The sequence below is a fragment of the Pan paniscus genome, chromosome 1 (genome assembly GCF_029289425.2).
Source record: "Pan paniscus chromosome 1, NHGRI_mPanPan1-v2.0_pri, whole genome shotgun sequence".
Taxonomy (NCBI): domain Eukaryota; kingdom Metazoa; phylum Chordata; class Mammalia; order Primates; family Hominidae; genus Pan; species Pan paniscus.
The window spans coordinates 114788196-114804229 of NC_073249.2; the positions used below are offsets into that span (position 1 = coordinate 114788196).

Sequence of the window (16034 nt, forward strand, 5' to 3'; positions counted from 1 at the left end):
TGGTGTATTCTGTTGGGTGCGACCCTTCAGCTGGGGTCCCTTGCTTGGCTATTGTACTCTGCACTTAGCATTTCTGTCTGAAGGCAGCTGTTGTATTGATGATGGAGCTGTGCGCACCAGGGGCCTTGGCTTTTCCTTCTCCCTGTGTGCAGCCCAGTGCTGCATCTTGCCAGGACCTTGCATGCTTGCCCCTCTACTCAGGAGGAACACTTGCTTCTTTGATAAATGCATTTTGGCTGCACACCCTGTGCTGGCTCTGGTCTAAGCGTTAAGAGGTGTGGAAGCAACACAAAGCCCACTGGGGACCTCTCCTCTCTCCTGTACCCTCTGCCCAACTCCATCCTTTTCCAGAAGTCAAGGAAAATCGAAGATCCAGGGCAACCTTGAAGGGAAAAGTGATCACAAAGCAGCAGCCTGAGGCAGTTGTGGGCAGGGAGACAGCAGCCCCAGCCTTTGGTTGCAGTGAGTGGCTGGGTGTGCTAAGGAGTCCCCAGGCAGCTGGGGACCCCAAGTCTCTGCAGCCTCAGCTCTGGCTAGACAATGTGCTTCTAGAGAGTGGGCCCCAAATCTGAATCATTTCTGGGCCTTTCACTGTGTCTGGCACAGAGCAGACCTTTAGTAACCATGTTCTGGATGAGCGAATTTGCCCCTTAGTCACTGTTTGGTGCTCAGGATTTCTCAGGGAGTCTTGGGGCCTGCATTAGCCACAGTCTCCAAAAGAAAATGGGTTCATCTCAGATGGTTCATCCCAGATGGTTAATCCCAGATGGTTAAAATGAAGAGGACTTAACTTAGGGATGATTTACAGAAGTGCGGGCAGCATGGAGGGAAAACAAGAAATGGCGAGGCACCTAGAGACAAGCTGCACTATCCCTAAGGCTGGAGAGATGGGACTGAAGTGGGGTAGAGAATGGTGCCCCTGGAGCAACTGTGCAAAGGAGGCCACTCTGCAGGAGCTACAGCCATGCAGGGATAGAGCCAGAGACGTGGCCCTGAAACAGGCAGGGCATAGGGAAGAAATGCCCTGACTTTTCTCTCTTCCCATATTCTGAACTCTGCCAGCTGTTCCTGCTTTGGCCCCCCTACAAACCCTACTGGATGCACAGCAAGGGAGCCTGGTGAGACAGTCCTCTGGTGTCAGCCTCCTGGGGCCTGAAGGGTGGAGAAAGGATGGGGAGAGGGGTCAGGATATGGTCCTTCCTGTCTCTCCTGTCCACACCCACTGACCACTGGCAGGAGGCCTTTCACTTCTCCTCTGCAGGAGGATGATTCTAGGAGCAGCCAGATCCTGGGGGCTTGGCCTGATTTGGAGGAATCAATCCCTCCCTCTCCCCTCCTTTCTCCCTCCTTCCTTCATGCTCTTCTTTTCTCTTGCCCTCCATTTAGACTCCAAATTTTACAGGCGTTACTTGTCCCTCTGACTCTGGGCACCCAGGCACTGCTTCTCTCGTCTCCTCCTTCTCAGCCTTTCTTTCCCATCTTCCGGTTCACTGAAAGAACCTTGGCTGCTAGGCCAGCCCTGGACCAGCCCAGAGGCAGGGGTAGCTTCTGAGCCAGGGATGGGAAGTTGCTACAAGCCAGAGTGTGTGGCAGCCTGGATGGTCAGGCTCTCTGCTCAGCTTCCCACTCCCCCAAACCAAAGCCACAGGCCTCTGGGTAGCAAGTAACCACCTGTGTTGCTCAGCACCACAGCTCTGGGCCCTTCTCCTCCACTACGGAAGAGGAAAGCAAGTGGTTCTGTATGTCTACAGATTTTGCTCAAAGAGAATTTTGCTGGGGAGTGGGCAGGGGAGGGGCCAGAGTAGGGCCATAGCATATATCTCTTTGTAGCCTAGGAAGAAGTTGAGCAAAAGAACCTCTTTTCCAGTGGCTAGCACGGTGGGGCTTCCATTGCTTTGTTCCTTCGTTTGTAAATGTTTCTGGAGCACCTACTATGTGTCTACCACTGTGCCAGACCCTGAGGATTCAGAGATGGCTGTTGCTTCTGACGGGCGATGGCCCTGTTTAGTGCCTGTGGGTGTATTTTGCCAACTTGAGCTCATTCTAATGTGTACCATACAGGCTCTTACTGATATCAGGTGATGGGACTCAGCCTGCAGTCAGCCAGATTTTGTGCATGTGGGTAAAGAGAAGCAGGAGAGAAATTTCCTATTTCCTAGAAATTGTGTGACTCTGGACAAGCCACCTAGATTCTCTCTGTGGCTTCTCTATCTGTGTGAAAGGTATACCTTTCCTTTGAGGAATTATAACTTTCCCATCCCATGGGGCTGTCAATCATGAGGCTTTGCCTCCTACATTGGAGGGCTCTTGACACAGGCTGGCCAACCAGAGTACCCCATTCATCCATCTTGCGCAATGATTCCTCTCAATGTAGGCATGGAATCCTGCCGGTGTCAGTGGGTTTTCTTCGACTGTTTCCCCACCTCCCAAACCGGCCTTTCTTAGTCGTCCTTATCTGAGTTGATGATAATTCTAGCATTCCTATTGCTCAGGCTCGAAATCTTGTAATCATTCTGGACACTTTTCTGTCAATCCACATCCCAGTCATTATTAAGTCATTTTGGCTCTATTTCAAAACATGCTCCAAATCTTACCACTGTCCCACTCTGGTGGAAGCCACCATGATCTCTGCCTGCGTTACTACAATAGTCTGCTAGCATCAGTCACGCCCCCTACAGTCAAGTCAGTTCCAGCAGCCAGTGTGAGTTTTTTGTTGTTGTTGTTGTTGTTGTTTTTGAGACGAAGTCTTGCTCTGTCGCCCAGGCTGGAGTACAGTGGCACGATCTCGGCTCACTGCAACCTCCGCCTCCCAGGTTCAAGAGATTCTCCTGCCTCAGCCTCCCGAGTAGCTGTGATTACAGGCGCCCGCCACCACGCCTGGCTAATTTTTTGTGTTTTCAGTAGAGACGGGGTTTCACCGTGTTAGCCAGGATGGTTTCGCTCTCCTGACCTCGTGATCCGCCCGCCCCGGCCTCCCAAAGTGCTGGGATTACAGGTGTGAGCCACCGTGCCACGTCTATGGTGAGCTTTTTAAAATGCATGTCAGGTCATGTCATTTCTCTGCCTCAAACTCTTCAGTGACAACCCATTTCCCTTTCTATGTGGCCAAAGGTATAATGCGCCTCCCAGTCACGCCCATTATTTCTCTGATCCTGTAATCTCTACTTCCTTCTCTCTCGCTCTGCCTAGTCACACTGATCCTTTCTTTGTGCATCCATCATGCCAGGCATACTTCCACTTCAGGCTCTGTGCATAGGCTGTTCCCTTTGCCTGAAATGCTCTTCCTCCACATACCTGCGTTGCACCCTCCTTTGCCTCCTTCAGCTCTTTGCTCCCATGCCAGCCACTTTCTCGGTGAATTCTTCTCTACCCTCTACCTCCAATTTATAACATAACTCCTGGTACTCTTATCTCCCTTCCTTGTTTTATTTTCCTTGTGATTATCGCTATGTTGCATACTATACATTTTACCTACTCATTTAGCTTTTTATTTGTTCTCCACCCTTCTTCCAATAGAACGTTTTATTCCATAAGAGCATGGGATTTACATTTGTTTTGTTTATGGCTGTATCCCTGGTGCCTGACCACAATAGGGGCTCCCTGCATCCTGTTGAAAGAATAAGTAGACTTGACATATCGGCTCTGGGAGAGGGAGTCTCTGCTCCCTGCTCAGAATGAGGGCTTGGGGCTGTTCTCTCTCCCACTGTGTGGAGAGCACCTCCCTGAGTGTGTGTTCCCAGGCACAAGGAGCGCAGATGGAGGCATCAAGTCCTCAAGACAGTATTGGAGTCCTTGGACACAGCATGTCTCTCCTGGACCTGGCCAGCTCCACCCTGGCTTCCCAAACCCTCCAGAAACCTCCTCTTTGGCATAGCTGGTTTGAGTTTGGGTTGATCACTTTCAACCAAATGAACCCTGGCCAAAAAAGTCTTGGCCCTTGGGAATCATGAGAATTTAGCCAAGTGACAGGGTCAAGACACTTGGAACAGGAGCCTGGCATTGAGGCAAGCGTTGGTATACATTCTGCGGAGTTCTTTCACCCCAGACAGGCAGGGTAGAGTATTCTGGCTATGAAATAACACTTCTGAGAGCAGAAACTAAACTTCTTCTGCTCTGCCCTATGCAAATCTACTAAAGACAGACCTTCTCTGTCTGTTACTCAGGGCCATACAGGAAAGAAAATGCAGGCTGGTAGTTCTCACCTGATTCCAGCCCCTTAAGCCTTCCAAGACCACTGCAAGTGACACAGGGAGGAGGTGCCCTAGGCACATGAAAGACCTTGACCATGATGTCTGAAAACCTAAGCCAGGATCTTGGCTCTGCTATCCCAGCTGCATGGCCTTGAGCATGTCTCTGCATCTCCTTGGCCTCAATTTTTCTCATCTGTAAGGTGAGAGGGATGAAATAAATTACTCTCAAAGTTCTTTTCCACATAACATTCAATGGAAGCAGTAGAGCATTATGGTTAAATACATAGACTCTGGGGCCAGGCTGCCCGAGTTCAATTCTACTGCTTACTGCAAGCTTAACTTCTGAGCCTCAGTTTCCTCATATTAAAATGGAATACAAAATGATACCTACCTCATGGGGTGGTTATAAGAATTAAATGAATAGAACACATAGAGGGCACAGAAGTAAGCTAGGCATATACTAAGTCCTCAAAAATATTAGCTACTATTATTATTTACCATTATTGAAAGAATTTACCCTGGATCCTGGAATGATTTCTGCTTCATCTGTAAAGGTGACCCCTTCCAAAGGCAGAGCCCTTTTCCCAGGGGTTGCAGCTCCCCCATCTTTGCATGAGCACTGACCATTCTCTCCCTCTCCTGTAGTGTCTGGAGGCAGCAGAGTGCCCTGAGGGCCAGGAGTCAACTTCCCCACCTCCGGGCTGAAGGCTGGGGCTGGCTTCACTCACTTGATGTGGAGAATTTCCATAGCCCTTTTAGCATATTTTGCTTGGGCTAGCTTATTTACGCCAACCATACATCTTATCACTGTCATAAATTTTTATTCCTATGGACATGTCTAAACTTATGGGTTGAAATAACGTAATTTACATGCTGTTTAGTATGCAGATTGGGTTAATCTGCTTCTGCAGATTCACCACCAGGCCTGTGTAGCCTCTCTCTCCCTCCAGGACCTCAGCCTGATTTGAATATTGCATTCTGTTTTGTGTGGGGCGGTGAAAGATGTGTGGATCACAAGCCTCCCCTAGACAGCTGCAGCACCCCACTCCCTGCGCCTGCGGCCCACCCTGCACACAGCTCCCCCAGGCAGAGGCCTCCTTCCCACTGCATGTCACTCCCACAGTATCCCCATCTCAAGGCTAAAAAGCCATCAGCAACCAGGTGAGCTCTCTTTTGTCTTAGGCTGCATTCTGAGATGAGGATTTCAATGTGAATGAATCCAGGGGGCGTTGAACCCAGGAAGCACTGGCAGGTACAGAAGGGAAGAAAGCCAAAACAATGTGTCCTGGAGCAGGTTAACCCTGTGGGCATGTGGGCTCAGTCCCACTGGGGACTCCGGGAGATGGTTTTGAACATGACTCAGAGTTGTCCCATAGAAAGGGTGAAGAAGCCAGGGTCTTTATTCTCTAACTCCTCGCCATCATTGGCTGGATCCATGGTCCTTATTCTCTAACTGCTTGCCATCATTTGCTGAGGGCTGTTGGCTGAGGGGTATTAATCCTTGCCCACTGCCCCTGTGCATCTGACCTGCCCCATGTGCAGGCTGAGGAAAGCCTTCAGGAAGGGGTGATAGGTGTTCGCAGAAGGACGTCATTGGCACTTACCTGAATAAAGAATGACAAGGAGATATGAGTGGGGCGCCCTGTTCATAGCCTCTCTTTCCCATTTTCAGCCTGATTCTCCCTCACTTCACCTAGGCTTTGTATCCATTTCATTTCCTCAAGGAGGCCTTTCCTAACTCCCCTATTTGAGACAATGCCTTCTCATGCTTTATCCTCCTTTACTACTTGTTTTTCTATCTGTGTGTTTTTTTGTCTGAGTCATTTTAGTGTGGGAAAAGACAGTAAGCAGACAAATATTTAATATATCAGGCAGTCAAGGGCGTGACAGAGAAAATTAAAGCAGGAGAAGAAGACTTAGGAATGTCATATGGGGATGGATTGCTATTTTATATGGGACAGAGGTGTGTGTCAAGGTTGTCCTCTCCAATAAGACATCAGTGAGCTGGGAGAGACCTTTAGCAAGTGAAGGAGTGAGCTGTGCAGAAGAGCTTTTCGGGCAGAAGGAACAGCAGGTGCAAAAGTCCCAAGGTGGACATATGTTTGACTTATTTGAGGCTAACATTGTGGGAGCACAGCATTTGAAGGGGAGAGGAAGGAAATGAGGAGGAAGATGGAGAGAAGGAGAGGTAATAGGAGGTCTGATTATGTAAGACCCTGGAGGTCTTGGTAAAGACTTTGGATCTGTGTGTTAGTCAGGGTTCTGCAGAGAAACAGAATCAACAGGGTGTATATATAAGCAGACTTATCGTAAGGAATTAGCTCATGCAATTATGCAGTTTGACAAGTCCCAAGATCTGCTGTTGGCACCCTAGAGACCCAGGAGACTCAGTGGTGTAGTTCCAGTTTGCATACTGGCAGGCTGGAGACCTGGGAAGAACCAATATTTTAGTTTAAGCCTGAGGGGTGGAAAAAAGCCAGTGTTTCAGCTCAAAGGCAGTCAGGAAGGAGGAGTCCCCCTTACTTGTGGAAGGATCAGCCCTTTTGTTCTAGTCAGCTTTCAACTGATTGGATGAGGCCCACCCACACTGAGAAGGGCAATTTGCTTTACTATCAACAGATCCAAATGTTAATGTCATTGAGAAACACCTTGACTGACACATCCAGAATAATATTTGAGCAAACATCTGGGCTCTCCATGGCTCAGTCAAACTGGCACATCATACTCTGAGTGAGATTGGAAGACACTGTAAGTTTTAGAGATAAGTGGTATAATTTGACTTATGTTTTTAAAAATCACTCTGGCTGCTGTGTGAAGAAAAGTCTGCAAGGGGCAAGGGACAATTAATCAGGGACAATTTTTCAGAAGCTATTGCTATAATTCAGGCAAGTGATGGTGGTGGCTTGGGGCAGGGTGACAGTGGGTGGAGGTGGTGAGAAGTGGTTAGATTCTAGATGTATTTTGAAGGGAAAACCTGCAGGATTCATTGATGGATTGGAATGTAAAATGCGACAGAAGGAGAGGCATCAAGGATGATACCAACGTTTGGGGCCTGAGTAATCAGAAGGTAGGAGGTTCCATTAATTGAGATGTGGAAGACTGTTGGACCAGCTGGTTTGATCAGGATAAACCAGGTGTTAGGTTTTAAATACGTCAAGTTCAAGATGTCTGTTTATGTTTAAGCAAGAATGTAGAGCAGGCCATGGGATATGTTTGACTGGAATTCAAAACTCTGATGTAGTTTAGTTCAGTTTGGCAATCAATAAGTACTTCTTGGCCAGTCGCATTGCCTCACACCTGTAATCCCAGCATTTTGGGGGGCCAAGGTGGGAGGATCGCTTGAGCCCAGGAGTTCAAGACCAGCCTGGGTGACATCGTGAGACCAGTCTCTACAAAAAAAATTTCAAGCTTAGCTGGGTATGGTGGCACATGCTTGTAGTCTCAGCTACTCAAGAGGCTGAGGCAGGAGGATCTCTTGGGCCTGAGAGGTCAAGGCTGCAGTGGCTGTGCCACTGCACTCTGGCCTGGGCAACAGAGAGAGACCCTGTCTAAAAAAGACAAAAACATACTTCTTGAGTGAGTGATTATGAGACCAGTCAGATTTGTCCCATGAGTCTCCAATGTCCTTCTGCATATCACTAATCCTTGTAGTCCAGACAGGCCACCTCCAGCAGGTGACATCAGTCTCTGCTCTAGAACTAGGACTCATTAAACTGTTTGCCATGATGCTCTTGCTAATTATTTGACCTGGTAGAGACAGATAGAATCTAGACCAGTGGCTTTCACTGGCATTGTAACCTTTTAAAACATTCTATTGCTCCATTCCCAGATTCTGATTCAGTTGATCTGGGGTGAAACTTGTACATTGGTAGTTTCAAAGGATCCTCAAGTAATTCTCTGGATCCTAAAGCCTGTCCAGAGACTGAGAACTATTATTCTAGGGGTCTGCCTTAACTGACCTTCTGTACTTCACTGTTTGTTTGTTGTGACTTAAAAGAAAAAGTCAGCCCTTGGCTGTTCACGGTGGCTCACGCCTGTAATCCCAGAACTTTGGGAGGCCGAGGTGGGTGGATCACCTGAGGTCAGGAGTTGAAGACCAGCCTGGCCAACATGGCGAAACCCTGTCTCTACTAAAAATACAAAAATTTTAGCTGGGCGTGGTGGCAAGTTCCTGTAATCCCAGCTACTCGGCAGGCTGAGGCTGGAGAATCGCTTGAACCCAGGAGGCACAGGTTGTAGTGAGCCGAGATTGCGCCATTGCACTCCAGCCTGGGTAAGAAGAGCGAAACTCCATCTCAAAAACAAAAAAAAAAAGTCAGCTCTTTTGTCAAGGCTCCAGAAAAATTACAAAGTCTTAGAAAGGAGTGTTTGAAAAAAAATCCCACCAATTAGAAGAAGAAAAGTTCTGTGCAAAAAGATATTTGGTATAGCATTATTTTTAATAGTGGTAACTTAAAACCACCAAATGGAATATTATACAGCCAGAATCATTTTGTAGACAGTATAGTAACTTGCAAATATGTTATGAGAGAAGGTTAAGTAAAAAAGCAATATGCTAAAATGTGTCTACATTATGAGTGCAACCGTGCAAACTTATGCATGCATATAAATAAAAGACTTTAGGGGAACAAAGAAAAATGAAAGCAGTTGATGTGTTAGTATAATAGTACAGTGGATGATGCTGCTTTCCCTTTTAAATGACTGCTTTACTGTTGTTAGGGTGTTTGCGTAGTAAGCAGGAGAAATAAAGAAATGGCAGTGTTGCTCCAAGCACACAGCCGTATTCCCTGCCTCTCCAGGAAAGGTCCTTAGGTTTTATCTCACTATCTCTGAAACAGGGGGATCAACCTCTGGACTCACTGGGGAACCTATTCTTTGTCAATTAGATGCCTAATGTATGCCAGCACTGTGCTAGCTACTGAGTTGAAACTGGGTTAGGGGATACATGAATCAGTCATTGTTCTAGAGGAGCTCACTGTAGAGATGGAGAAATTAATGTATTGTAAGCAAACTATTATAATAATTGTAAGATAATGCCATGAGTATGATGACAATGGCATGAACAAAGTTCTGTGCGAACTCAGTTAAATCTGCTCCAGGACGCCAGGGTGTTGAAAAGAGGAGGTGACATTTGATCTTAGTCTTGAAGTTAGAAAAGGGATGGGGGTAAGGGGAATAGGGAGGAACAGATATTCCAAACAGAGTGTGTAAGGACAAAGAGCCATAAAAGGCATGGAGTGTTTAGAAAATGGCAAATAGGTTTGGATGGAATATTTATTATTTATTAATTTACTCAACAAGTAATTGTTGAGTATTTGTTGTGTGCCAGGTGTTGAGTTAGATATTGGGAAGACCAAGAATTATGAACCTTGTCTATGCCTTGAATACTGATCATAATAATAGCAAATATTTATTGAGAGCTTACTAAATGCTTTATATGTATTAACCCATGTATTCTTCCTGATAACTGCTGGAGAGGGTACCATTCTTATTCTCATTTACAAATGATGAAATTGAAATTTAGGGTAAAAGACTTGTTCACAGTCACACATTTGTCATGCAGTGGCGCCCCTAGAGATCACAGTCTAGTGGAGGAAACAGACAAGGAAACATGAAAGCAGAGTGACAAGTCTAAGATGGAGGTAAGGGAGCTCTGAGTAAGGGCCTAGACGCTGTCAAAATAGAGTTCTTGGAGATGACTTAAGCTGAATCCTGGAAGATGAGTGAGCATTAGACATGGAAAGTGGGAGTGTGAGAAGGAAAGACAAGAGCTTTACAGTCATGATGGGTGATGAAGCTGGCGAGGTTGGTTGGGGCCAGTTTAGGAAAGCCTTGAACATCCTGCTAGGGAGTTGAGCCTTTCTTCTATAAGTAATGATGAACTAACAGGCTTTTTTGATCTGTTTTTAATCAGGAGGCTGAGTCACTTGGGCAATGATTCAGCAATACCAACTGTGAACTCTCAATGACTTGGGCTAATGAGAAGAATGACATGGATAATCTAAAAATAATGGACAACTGGAAAAAACATCAGCCTGCTTGTGGAGCACACCAGGTCATGATTTCTGCAGTGGGGGAGCAGCTGATTTGCTTCATTCATTCTAGAACCTTTATTCTAGCTGATGTTAAATCTGGTTGCTTTTGAGAGCGCTCGCAGCCATCATGCCCATCTCTGTATCACAGGGGTTTGGGAAAAGAAACTCTCTGGCCAAGGATGGAAGAATAAAAACATAACTGAGTTCCAGATATGCTAATGTTTTCCACTATTGCATCTCTAAGATATCAGTAGGACCTGGAAAGGTGGCAGTGACCTCATGGCTCCCAGGTGCTGGGGTTGCTGCAATGGCTGGAGCTGAGAAAAACTTGAAGGTTTTAGAGAAGCTCTGCTTCCAAATGAAGGGTGCAGAGTAATTAATGCCACAAGCTACATGGAGTGGCCAATTGAAGAAGCTATAAAAGTTGGAGCAGTGCAGGAAGCAACATGCCTGGGAAAGGGGATTTTTTTGCACTTTTTATTGCAATAATGCAGGAACATTCTATGAATAGAATCCAGGGGAGCCATCAAGTCCATGTTCGAGTGACTGTAAGGGGAGGGATTTTGATCCTCTTCCGAGACAGCTGTCTTCAGGCTCAGGCACAGATCACGTTATTTTATTAGAGCCTTCAGTAGTTAAGAGAAAGTTCTTGGTTGAATTGGGAAAGGGACCTAAAAATAACTGTAAAATTTTGAGCTAGCTCTGCCCCTTTCTGTACTAGATACAATCCTGGATGTAGAGAACCAGAGACTTGAGGTTAAGACCTAGCTCTGGCACCAACTTGGACAAGTCACGTCACCTATCTCCACCTATCTCCTTCACTGTGAAATGAGAGGATTGGACTAAATGATATCTAAATCTCCCCTGGCCTCCATTGTTTCTGCTTTGTGGATGCCATTTTATGGATTGAGAAATCAAAGTCCATTGATGAAAACGATTGCAATGTGCAGATTCACTTGGAACACAGAGACTCAGATTGCTGGTCAGAACCAAAGGAGGTTGGAGTGCTTTGCCTTGAATGCAAGAAATAAGGATGTGCAATGTCATGGAGAATTTTAAAACAATAATAGATACAAGAAAAAGTCGATCTGCTTTTTATTATCACCATGCACTGACAGTTCTAAGCAATGTCAGTGATAAAATATTCCTCACCTTGATGGACAACTCTCCCCAGCCTCCATCCTTGGTATATCACTGTTTATCTGTACAATTCTCTTTTTATTCAATGCTCTTTCAATTCCTCTCACTACAAAGGAAGAAAATCTCTTTAAGGAGCTCTTTTTTTTTTTAACATTTTTCTTTCTCTCTCTGTCTTTCTTTTTCTTTCTTTTTTTTTTTAACCACTTCTTAGCATTGATTTGTCTCTAGTAAAGAAGAATGATGAATTACTTTGAGTTACTTCTTTAGTAAGAAAGGTATGCTATAGGAGAGAACTGGAAAGGGACCAAGGAAGCAGGGACAATAAACATGGAGAGACCAGAATATGGAATGAGGTGTGGAATGGGTACAGAAGGCTGGGTGGCTTGTGGGTCAAGTCCTGAACACATGGCTTGTGGACAGGGTGTGGACAGCTCCCTGAAGGCCCAGGTTAGGTTGGGCATGTGGTGCATGAAAATAGACCCTGCCTGCCTCTCAGCTCAGATTTCTCAGATTTCCAGCACCCCGGCCCTTTCCTGTGGCTTCCCCTTGCCTCCCCTCAGGTGGATTTCCTAAGAGTGAACCCTCTGTACTACACCTGCAGTCACACCACTCGCCATCCTTCTCTGAGTTGGATTTCCTCTCCACCCTTCCCTGGTGTCTAGAATATGAAAAGGCTTTGCCACCCTGGGGACTTGCATATCCTGCATTGGTGCCTCCCTTTTGCAGGCTTGGCCCCCTTGGTGTTCAACCTTCTGCGAGCTAGCACCTGCTGCAGGGTGCATTTGCGTGCTCCAAGGAGCCATTCCTGTGACAAAATAATCTATGCACATTCTTTGGGGGCTGAATGGGCTGCTCTGGAGAACAACAGAGGGGACCCCCAGAAAAATACGAGTGTGGTGGAGGAAGAGGCTGAAGGCAGGGTGTTAACCCTAAAGATAAAGATCTTTGTCCTCTCAAATTAAATAAGTTTTGGGTTTTTGTTTGTTTGTTTGCAAAGTGAGAACCTAGTTAGTAGCAATTAAATTGACAACCCAATCCAAACCAGTCCAAACTGAAGCCATGAGGGCCAAGTTCTAGTTTCTTACAGATTTACAATTTGCTAAATTTTCTCTTTGACACACACATCAGACACATATTCCCTCTGGCACATTCAGTTTCTAATTGTTATCCTAAGATGATTTATTTATTCTTACAGGAAGAGAAAAGAAAGGGGCAGCTTTTACCGAAGTTTGTCTTGTTTCTTTCACTCTTTCTTTTCTGATTATAAAAGCCACACATGTTTACCATAGAAAGCTTAGCATATGAATATTCTAAACAGAGATAAATACTTCCTATCAACCCCATCATTCAGAGATGACCACTCTCCATTTGCAGCTGTGGTTGACATGGAATCGTCTGGGGAGTTTTATTGGCAAGAACTTGCTCTATTCAGCTGAGCTTTTCCTTAAGAAGACCCCTGAGGTACCAGCCTCTCTGAGCCTAGTGGACGGGGACTTTCTGTTCATGCTGAGGCCCCTTCCCAGCCTGACAGAAGCTTCTAGCTCTTCCTTAGTCAGTTCCCTGCAGGTCTGGGAACCCTGTGCTAGTTCTGTTCTCTGGCCTCTGTGCTGTCACCTGTGAAGCTGTGTCCTTTGATTTCCTCTTGCAATCCTCTTGTTGCTCACAGCTGGCAACCTTCATAGTCATTCACACTCACACATACAGCATTTCTTCATTTATTCACATTAAGTCATTTCACACTCATTTTAATAGTTATTATTCACAGTACTGTTAGTTTATAGCACCGCACAACATTATAATGTTGTAGTGAACAGTCGTCATTTCTTTGTGCTGCTCAGCCAGCTACGCACCATTCTGGGTTTGGGACCTCCCCACCCACCCGCCTGCTGGGTGTGCAGGCTGCTCTTCTTTCACGATGGAAACCAAAGGGGGGAGTTCCTCTCTCCCAGCCCAAAGGCCATGCAGGAGCCAGCCTGTGATCTTGGTTCAGCCAAACAGGCAGTACCATCTCACACTTTGACTCTTAAGAGAACTTTGCTAAGAATCTGGAACAGGTCAGACTTTCTTTATGGTGGCGGCAGAGACTTTGAGATTTGGCAGTCAGCCCTGTTGGTTTTGAGCACCCCTAGGCTGTGGTGGCCTAGGGCAGCACAGACACTGCCCTACCCATATGGGTCCTGAGGCCCTGGCTAGTCCCCACTGGCCATCCTGGGTTTCCATCGTGTTTCTGGGCCTTGTTCTCCAGCTTTCTGTTGATTCTGTGAGTTATCTGATATTCTTCAAAAATATTCCTTTTCATTTAACGCTAGCCAGAACTGCTTAAAGAACCCTATACTGTTTGACTTTTGTCTTAAAGTTTGAAACGCTACTTAGTAAGTCACAACATACTAATTTGAATTTCATTTGTAACATAACTTCTCTTTCCCCAGGCCACATAAGTCAGGGAGACGGAGAGAGAAACAGAGGGGACAAAAATATAGTCACAACAGTATTTACCTGGCTTCATTTCACCCTTAGCTGCAATTGTCCGGAACTCAGGTCCTGCCTCCTAAGATCCTCCACAATAGCATTTCTGCGCTTCTCACTGCCTGGTAGCCCTGTAGCTTTCTGCTTGTCTATCTCAGAGATTGCTGGTAGTGCTGCTTTTGTAAGGGTTTTCTTCTTCCATGGCCCATTTGTCTGTGGGCCATCTGGCTTGCTTGAGTCATATCCACTAATCAACTATTAAGGCTGATTCTTCTCTTTGGAAGACCCAGAGATTTCAGCTATGATTCTGGGCTACACTTTGAGCCTCAGAAATGACCATGTGTTTAGTGGTGACCTCACGGGCAAATGCCGCAATACTTTTCTGGTGCCTGTCTGCCTAAGTCTTTTCTTCTCTGTCACTCCAGTTCTGCTTGTCCCCAGGGATACGATTTTCAAGTCTCATGATCTTATATCAAGTCACATCCAATATGATCTGACTGGTTGGGGAGCAGGGCAGGGTCGGATGATCTGGAATGACTGCCTCCTGTGCTGGAGTAAGCGATAAGCAGACAGGCCCCTCCGCAAGTGCTGGGAGGAACGCCAGTGCCGCAGGTAGAACACAGCATGAAAGGGGTATGTGGAGGACGACAGGCCCGGAGAAATCCTGTCTCAGGCCAGAGTGGAAGGCCAGAATGTGGACTTTTCCAAGCAAGCAGGTTTTGCAACATCTCTAGGAACCTAGGAGCCAGCAGTGAACAGGAGTCTAGGTAGGCAGATGGGAAGCAGCGTCCTAGACACTCAGCTAGGGTTTGGGACCAAGAATGCAGAAATGAATAGCTCCGGGTTGGGGGTGGGAGGTGTGGCACAGAACTAGGACACATCTGTAGAAAAGTATTTTTCTCGAACCATATCTGTATTTTAGGTATTCCAAGTCTAAATATTCCATGGTTTAAAAAGTTTGGAAATTATGGAATTTTAAATTCTTCTCTTGGAGATTCATGATTCAGAAGACTATACAAGACGCTGAATCCTATGATTACAAACAAAACCAAACCTGTTTAGTAGGTAAACAGGGTTATGTAGGCAGAAGACATTTTCTTTTTTTAAATGACTTTTTTCAAATTCATGAGCATTTGAAGTGGCAGCCAGCTGAGTCACAAAATTGCTTTTAAAAAATTATGATTATTTTGTAATTATAAAACTGCATATATAATACATATAAGTGGTTTCAAAAAATTAGAGAAACAATACGTTAAGAAATAGATTATTACCAGTCCCTATGAAGTTCCCCTGTGTGTCCCTCCTCATTCAAATTTCTCTCCTCTCTCTAAAGGTAACTCCAACTTGAATTTTACCACTTTTCTATGTATCCCCAAACAATATTGTTTAACTTCACCTTTTTCAAATATTATGCCATTTGAAATCATTGTTTGCAACCTTCTGTGAATAGCATTTTTTTCATTAAACATATTGATAAAATTAATCTATGTTGACATGTTCTATAATTATTTCATCTTTATGGCTGTTTAATATTCCATTGTATAAATACATCACAAGTTAGTTGTCTATTTACCTATTGAACATTTGGGGTACATTCATTTTTCTCCTGTAATTATTACAAACAATGCCATGTGAACACTCTTGGACTTTTCGCCTGCGTGTATGAATAAGCCTTTCTCTACAATCTATTCTTCCAAGTAGATGTTGCTGGGTCACAGGAGTTGTGCACATCATCCACTTTACTAGAAACTGTTTTCTAAAGTGGTTGTACCATTTTACACTCCAACCACTGTTTACATGCTAACCAACACTTGGTATTTTCAGAATTTTCATATTTTTTACAACTAGGTGGGTGTTAAATAATACCTTATTCTGGTTTTAATCTGCATTTCCCTAATTTGCTATCTCCACCACTATTCTCCCAGTATTCTCCAGTGAGAAACAGAGATTATCATTGAAATTAAAGTTAATAGGATGTGGGCTACTAAACAGCCTTTGTAGCTGAAAGATAAAAATGCAAACTGCATAATTCATGGTTTATTGTTATATGTAACTCCGGTTGACTTCAATGGAAAAGGAATTTTGAATGAAATATCATGGAAAAGACAGTACCTACAGCAAGGCTGGAGGACCAGGCTCAGGGACAGGTCCAGAATCAAGGAAGACCAGCAGGAACCACGGTAGGATTCACTCCACAGGGCCG

The 16034-nt window shown here is 45.3% G+C and overlaps 1 long non-coding RNA gene across 1 annotated transcript in view; it reads left to right on the plus strand.

The window, feature by feature from the left end:
• The window catches only part of LOC130540986 (uncharacterized), a 128269-nt gene extending 112955 nt beyond the window's left edge, over nt 1–15314 (plus strand). Inside the window, exons 2-3 of the long non-coding RNA XR_008955023.2 lie at nt 6810–6938; nt 10105–15314. This is a non-coding gene — a long non-coding RNA (uncharacterized LOC130540986). The remainder of the gene's footprint in view (nt 1–6809; nt 6939–10104) is intronic.
• Nucleotides 15315–16034: the final 720 nt, after the last annotated feature.